The sequence below is a fragment of the Balaenoptera acutorostrata genome, chromosome 7 (genome assembly GCF_949987535.1).
Source record: "Balaenoptera acutorostrata chromosome 7, mBalAcu1.1, whole genome shotgun sequence".
In the NCBI taxonomy this organism is placed as follows: domain Eukaryota; kingdom Metazoa; phylum Chordata; class Mammalia; order Artiodactyla; family Balaenopteridae; genus Balaenoptera; species Balaenoptera acutorostrata.
In genome coordinates, this window is record NC_080070.1 from 51169403 (window position 1) to 51176926 (window position 7524).

Below are 7524 nucleotides of genomic sequence, written 5' to 3' on the forward strand. Positions count from 1 at the left end.
CCAATGCAGCCAAAAGTAAATAAATTAAATAAATAAATTTATTTTAAAAAAAAAGAATCACCCAGGAAGGTTTTATTGCTGATTTCAGGGGTAGAGGAATTTGCCTTTAAAATTTAACAAGCATCTTGATGTGTCTCGCCTGCTAACCTCACTTTGAAAACTATAATAGCATATCCAGTCACAGAACATTTTAACCTGAAAATAAGTACACTGAGAGACTATCTCCATATTTACCAGGAGATGTAAAAATATCCAGTGCTTCTTAAAACAGCTACATTGGCCACTGAAGAATTGCTTTCTGTCTTGTAGCTTTGGTGGCCCCTTAAGACCTGATGTTAAAATGCTGGTGCCAAATGAAACTTATTGTCTAGGTCTTATCCTCAAGACGGCTTACGTTTTATGCCAGGAAAACAATTCTGGGGTATGACACTAAATTCTCTGCAGCTCCATGGTGTGAAGTATGCGAGGTCTGTCTTCCCCCAGTTAAATGCCTCTTACAGGAATTCAATCTTCTGTGTGCAGTATGAATTTCACTTAGTGGAGATGCTACACATGTTTTCTAAGGTGAAAAAATTCTGCTTCTTTGTTGGAACTTTCCTGCTTCAGCCTGACAATCAGATTTTTTCATAAACTTGGAATGACCTTTATAAGTTTCTATTGGCTCCTCTTTCCCTCCTCAGTTTTCACGTCAATATTAGGAGCTTCACAGGCTTGAAGTATTGAGACAATAGTACAGTTCACTAGTTATGTGTGATTTATTCAAAACTATCTTGTTAGATTAGAAACTTAAGATTTCAAGTCAACTGATGACATGTCTAGACTTAAATGTAGTCTATTTTGAGACAGCTTCCTATAATTGGTTTTTCAAAGGATGTGAAGGCCTTAAAAATGGATCGTTTTTTCTAATTGTTTTTTCTCTTCTTTCAACTTTTAGTGACAAGTAGTTGGGTCCTGTAACCCACATGTTTAAGCTTTCAGTCATTTCTCTCCTCATACATATGTATTATTGTGCTAGATAAAAACAACTGTTACCTTTTTATTGTTTATCTAACATTAGATCATTCCTTCCTTCCTTCTTCAATCATTGTTTGATCAGTTCTTATTGAGCACCAAGATACAGTCTAATTACCTTGCTAGATCATAAGCACATAAGAATTTTGGAAACTAATTGAGTGATCTAATTTTGTTCTTCCCTATGCTTCCCCAGAAAGGAGCCAAACTCCACAATCACAACATAGCTCCAGAAATATCAGCTCTACACCTACCATGAGGTTAGGCTCAATAATCTTGGTAAATGGCCATGAAAAAATTTTAGCGAGATATCTTACCAGTCAGGGACTAACAACTAGCATTACTTTCATCTGGTGCTCACGGCCCCCAGTTGGGTACTTTTGGATCTCCTGGTCTTCACTGGTATAGAAATACCTAAGCATCCTACCACCCGATGATATATATGACATGCTCTGCCAGTTGCTCTACTTCATACTGGTTGAGGGACACACTCTTTCACAATTACCGTTCTTCCAAAACAATCTTTACTCATTATCTTGAATCTGGGAGTGGATCACTGATAAAAGACTGCTGTCTGAACAGGGATTGCTTGTCTCCAAAGTCCTGATAATGATTTGGGATTGGCACCTGCTCACCCAGGCAGTAAAAATCTCTCTCTTCATGTCTCAACAAACTTGTACTGCTATTTGATTTCTGAGAAAATTAAAAATTTACTCTCAGTGCCCAGGCCTCACTCCATGCCAAAGAAAGCATCAAATTGGGATCAGTCAGGAGTCTCCCTTGGAAGTCATTGCCATGGATTCCGCACATAAGATGATCTCACAGGAAGCTATTTTGGAAATCCCCAATATCAACGTGTGGGGCAGAGGCTTTGACTCTGTGAGGTTTCAGCAAAGCCTCTCTGATCTCTGGCTTGCATTTGTAGAATTCAAGACTCTGAACAGTTCCCAATAGGACTGACAAAACATCCTTCTTCAATAATTCAATAATTTCACCAAACTCCCATATCTTAGACGAGTCACTGGTCACAAGAGTTGTTATCATGCCATGTGTTTGGTCCCATGGGCAATCTGCTTGTGTTTATTTTATTTGCTTCTAGATAGCCTCCAATGCAACTTGGAAAACCCTGAGCCTAAAAATTGGGGGAATTACGTAAATTTCATCTGGAAGTCAGCACAGACTTTAAGCAAGTCCCTCGTTCTTTGGGGCAAGATGGGCTGGGTAATAATTCTCTAGGTGTCAGCTTGGAGGAAGGTCTCTAATCAATAGGCCACAGCGTTCTTTCTATCCTTAGACATTGTCTCAATCAAAATGCTTCCCTCTGCCACAGACAAGGACATGGATGGCATGCTTATCAAATCCGATGAAATTCATTCAGCATATGAATCCCAAGAAACAGGACACTTGACATCCAATTCTGCAATACACTTCAGAGAAACCGTTTAAGCAGTGTCTGTTCAATTTTCAGTGAAGATAGGATTTAGTGGCATATGAAGAGTAATTATCAAAAGACTTATACTGCCTGCTATTGTTTTGTTTTCTTCTTCATTCTCATTAGTAACCCTTTTTTGGGGTGGGGGCAAAAATGTGTGCAGACTTTGAGATCACGGTACGTGTCCATGGTAGTTAGTTCCAGCAAATTACAGCCAGCCATTTACTACCATCTTAAAGGAACACCCCAAGATATCACACACACAAGATAAAGTCCTTGCAGGCAAGTTCAAGTCCTATAGCTCAAAGGCCACTGGATTTTAGAGCTGATAAAAATATTAGAAATTATCTAGCCTGTATGTCCCATATTACAAATGAGGCACTTTAAAGCTACAGGATTCTCAGGACTTCCAAATGCCCCACTACAATTCAGAGATAAAGCCTGAATGAGAAGCCCACTCCCTCCCTATACGTCACTCCCTTGATGCTCCAGGATGCCTGACTCAATGCTTCCTTATAAGTAGGTGGTGCCTCCCCTTCAGGTCCCCTTCTTCCCAACACACTCCCTGTGAGCCATTCACACCAGCATTCCCACAAATCTCCATCCCTTTATTGTGACTTCCTCTGTCTAGAAGTCCTTCCTTGTTGGTCTGGAAACCATTGCCTAATCATCTTCCAGGACCCAGCTCAAATATCAGACTTTGGGGAAACTATTTACTCCACCACAGTTAGTTGCTCATGTTCACTTTGTCCATACTATGTGAATTTTCAGACTGGTTTACATCCCGCTGTCTCTTCCACTGTGAGCTGCTGGGAGCAAGGATAAAATGTCAGCCATCTTGAAAATCCAACTTCAGGTAGAGCCAGGTATATGGTGACAATAAATGGCCAAATTAAAACAAGCAAATCGACAACAGCAGCGATTTAAAAAAAAATTTAGGCCCGGCCCCATTCCATAATTCTGTTGAAGCCACAGAGATTAAAAAGACAACAGTTTTGCTCTCAAGGGGCTTACAATCCAATGGAGAATTCACTTATAACTTCTCAATAAATATCTGCTGAATGATGAATTAACGTGATCTAATTCCAATTCTCCCATGTTGATAAGCTATTACCAAAATTCAAACGATCTCAGTGTGTTTTGTGGAGCCATCATTTTTTATCTTGATTAACGAGACTTCCTACTTTGTGGTCCTGATTTTCTCACTTCACTGCATTTATCACAGCCCCCAGTGCTGGGCTCTCACCATAAAGCTGTACAGAGAACACAGTGGAAAAATTCATTCACACACATTAGAAGTGTCTCCCATGAAAAAACTATGTGTTGACCTGGAGTGAGGAAATAGGCACACATACTGCTAGTTGGAGTATAAAGCAGTACAATCATTCTGGTTATCGACTTGGCAATATTTATCACCATTTTAAATGTACATCTCTTAGTCCCAGCATTTCCGCTGCTAAAAATTTATCCCATGAACATGTTTGCACAAATCTGCAAATGTATAACGATATTCACTGCAGTGATGGTTGAAGTAGCATAAATTTTGTAATTGTTACATCCATATCCTGGAATTCCATGCAATCATTACAAAGGATGCAACAGATCTAAATGCACTGAGAAGGAGAGATGTTCGATATATTATTAGTTCAAAATACAAGGCACTGGAGAGTTAAGGTTTGGTAATACCCCACTTGTGTAAACAAAGAATAGATACACTTATTCATATATGTATAAAAATTACTAAAAAGTATACAAAAATATTAACAGAGATTGTAACAGTGGATGGTATAGAAGAAAGGAAGGGACAGGAGGACAATTTTTTTATTTGATACACTCCTGCAGTGTTTGAATTATTTTTCTATTGAATATATTTTATGATTTCTTCCATCTTCCATCTTCTTATCACCTCCTTGTTTTATCTATTTCAGTTTAAGCAACTAGGTTTTCTCAAGACTAGGTTATTTATTCCATATTAACCCTCTCAAACTCATACACATCTCCCAAACTTATTCTCTCTTAACCACTTTTTCTGCTTTAAATATGACCTTTCCAAGATCTTTAGCTTATGATTAACCAGATGAAACCATCAGTACATGGACCCCCAATCCAGGTACTGAATTACAGAAAGTACTTTTGGAAAAAAAAATGCTAACTCAATTGAGTCAGTTAAAACATCCGCAAACATTAGCAATGCCACAGTGTCATGACGCAGGAGGTCAAAGGTCCATGCACTCCACACAGGGAGTCACAGCAGGGCTTAACTGGGGCAGTTCTGGTTCTGCCATTAGGACCACGCACACTCCAATCTCAGTGAAAGTACATAACACACCGCAATTATCCCCGGATCATTGGCACGGTAGACCCAAACAACTCCAGTCTACCATGTCAATGTATATTCCGGGAGTCTTTAACGCACGGATCATTGGCAAGCTGCACCATAAAAGCCCTGTAGGAGCCGTGGCCGTGTGTGGAGTCGATGCACACTGAGAGACTCCCCCAGGCCCGCATCACTGGCAGCGCATCATGTCAATGCATACTTCGGGAGCCCTGTGCGTGCTGAGGAACAATGTATACCAAAAATACTTATGAAATAGTTGTTACAGTGCATACACAGTATTCACTCTTCTAAATGGCATGTCAGCAAGTTTAGTGTGTGACAAATAACTCCTAAAAGGCACAAAGCACTCCTAGAGGCCCAACTTCGCACACGGATGGTTAGTCCAGGGAATCACGGTTAGTCCAGGGAATTGCGGCAAGACTGCGGCAGGAGCGTGGGTCTTTCTTTACAGTGAACAAAGGGAAAGGAACAGCCAGTTCATGCAACCTAAGCCACTGCTTCAACTCTGTGTTGTCAAGGTTTTCAATAATCCTGATTACTTCCTAATTATCTGCCTGGGCATTTGATGCTTAAGATCCAAGAACCTTCTCTCTCTCCCTGCCCTGTTCCAAAGCCCCTGCAGACTAAGGTGAGAGGGTTAGAGGGAAGGGTCTTGGGTCTTAATTAAGCCTCTAGACCAGCACTGTCCAACAGAAATATAATGTGAGCCACATATGTCATTTTAAATGTTCTCTGTGGCCACATTTTTTAAAAGGTAAAAAGAGACAATAGATTTTAATAATATCTTATTTCACCCAATATATCCAAAACATTATCATTTCAATAACCCATCAATATTTTAAAATGATTGAGACAGTTTACATTCTTTTTTTCAGTCTTCTCAATCCAGTCTGTATTTCACACTTACAGCACATCTCCATTTGGATCAGCCAAACTTCAAGTGCTCAATAGCCACATGTGTCCAGTGGCTGACCCAGGGGACCGCACAGCTGCAGAGGCCTAGGAAAACGAATCCCAGCAGCTTAAACATTCACTGTGCCCCATCAACTACCTGTCTCAAAGCAGATGTGTGTCTAGCTTGCCGTCTCATCTCCTGACAGCGCTGCACCTGCCGAACCGCCTTTTCTCAGCCGCCTCAGCGGGTAGATCTGTTTGGGGCTTTGTAACCCTGAAAAGACCACAAATAAGCCTTCAGAAAGGGGAGAGAACGACTTTAGGCCCAAATGATACTGTCAGTGTCAGGTCCTCTTTCTTGGAGATGGAGCTGAAGAGGAGAGCGAGGGGCGCTGGGGGGAGGGAAAGGGAGCGGGGACGGCGCCCAGTGTGAGGGTGGCGGCCTCCCTGCCACTAACCCCCCCAAACTTGCCGTCAGCCGGGCTTGCGGGGTCACGGTGGGGGAGCAGCCCAGGTGGGGTGGCTGGGGTCTGAGGCTGAGTCTTCCCAGGGACACAAAGGGGGAGGGGGTGCAAGGAGAGGGAGAAGACAGGGAGAGCGGGAGCGGGCGCGGGTGCGGGCCGAGCCACAGACAAAGCCGGCGGCAGGCGGGGGAGACGCGGCGCCGCGCTCATCCGGGTACTCGCGGGACGCAGGGGGCGGGAGAAGGGGGAAGGCCGGCGCCCGGCAGGCCTATTTGAATATCAGGTTCTGCCACGCTCGGGGCGCCGCTGACAACTTCATTACCTCCGCGGATAAAAATGACTGCGGGCGAATGCAAACAGCGCGCCCATCTCGCCGCCTGCCTCCGCGGCAGCCGGCTTCAGGCGGGGCTCCGCGCAGCACCGCCTCCTCCGCAAATCCCGCGCAGCGGCCCCTTCGCCCCGGGCACCGCGCAGTGCCGCCCCCTCTCCGTGCCGCCGGCGACCCGCCGGCGAGCCCGGCTAGGGACGCAACGGGGTGTGGGCGACTGGGAATTGCTAATCTACTAAGATTTGATCGTGAATGTTAAAATGCCCTGCTTCTTAACTGTCATCGAATTAACGTATGGAAATGCCAGAAAAAGAGAGTACTCTGTGCGTAGGATTCCTAATCTTGAACCTTGATAGAAGAGGTTGGACCCCACTGGTTCCCGACCACCACTCCCCTGGTGATTAAGTTGGACGAAAGCATCCCCAGCGCCCCATCTTCACCCACTGAGCAAGCAGGTGAGGAGGTGTGCTACTCCCTGTTCCCCAGACCTTAGGGTCCTGCTGCCACCAGGACGTTGCTGCATCACCGTGCTGAACCCCTTCCCAAACCCCCGGCCTAGTTGAGCAGTCCATATGGGAATGGAGGCAAGTCGTGTGCAGAGGGGAAAGCTGTGTTTCCAGAGCCTCTCTCCTTCCTTTGGCATAGAGAAAAAGGCGAGGACTGACTTCTGGCAATAAGTCACCTCCTGCCTTGCGACAGCTGCGGTTATTCTGTGTGGACTCCTTGTGAACTTCTGGGGAGCAGGAGTGAGGTCATTTTTATTAATAATAAAAACAGCAGCAGCAATAACAATAATAGTAAACATCTACTGAAGGCTTATTATGCACAAAACATTATGCCCACTGCTTTAACGAGATTTTATTTTTGCCACAATGACCCTAGTGCTCTCCTGGAAACCGGGGTTTAGCCAAGCCTTGCAAGGAGCCCAGGGTAACCCAGCTAGGAAGGCGTGGAGCACAGGTGAGAAAGCAGGCATCCCTCCCTCCAGAGCCTGTGCCCTCAACCACTCCACAATTTTCTGGGCTTTTCTTGCAGCTCAGGCGGCTGTCCCATGCCC

The 7524-nt window shown here is 44.2% G+C and overlaps 1 long non-coding RNA gene across 1 annotated transcript in view; it reads right to left on the bottom strand.

Moving 5' to 3' along the window:
• The window catches only part of LOC130708610 (uncharacterized), a 133493-nt gene extending 126958 nt beyond the window's left edge, over positions 1 to 6535 (bottom strand). Inside the window, exons 1-2 of the long non-coding RNA XR_009008876.1 lie at positions 6462 to 6535; positions 5833 to 5949 (exon numbers count right to left, since the gene is read on the bottom strand). This is a non-coding gene — a long non-coding RNA (uncharacterized LOC130708610). The remainder of the gene's footprint in view (positions 1 to 5832; positions 5950 to 6461) is intronic.
• Between the last annotated feature and the right edge of the window lie 989 nt (positions 6536 to 7524).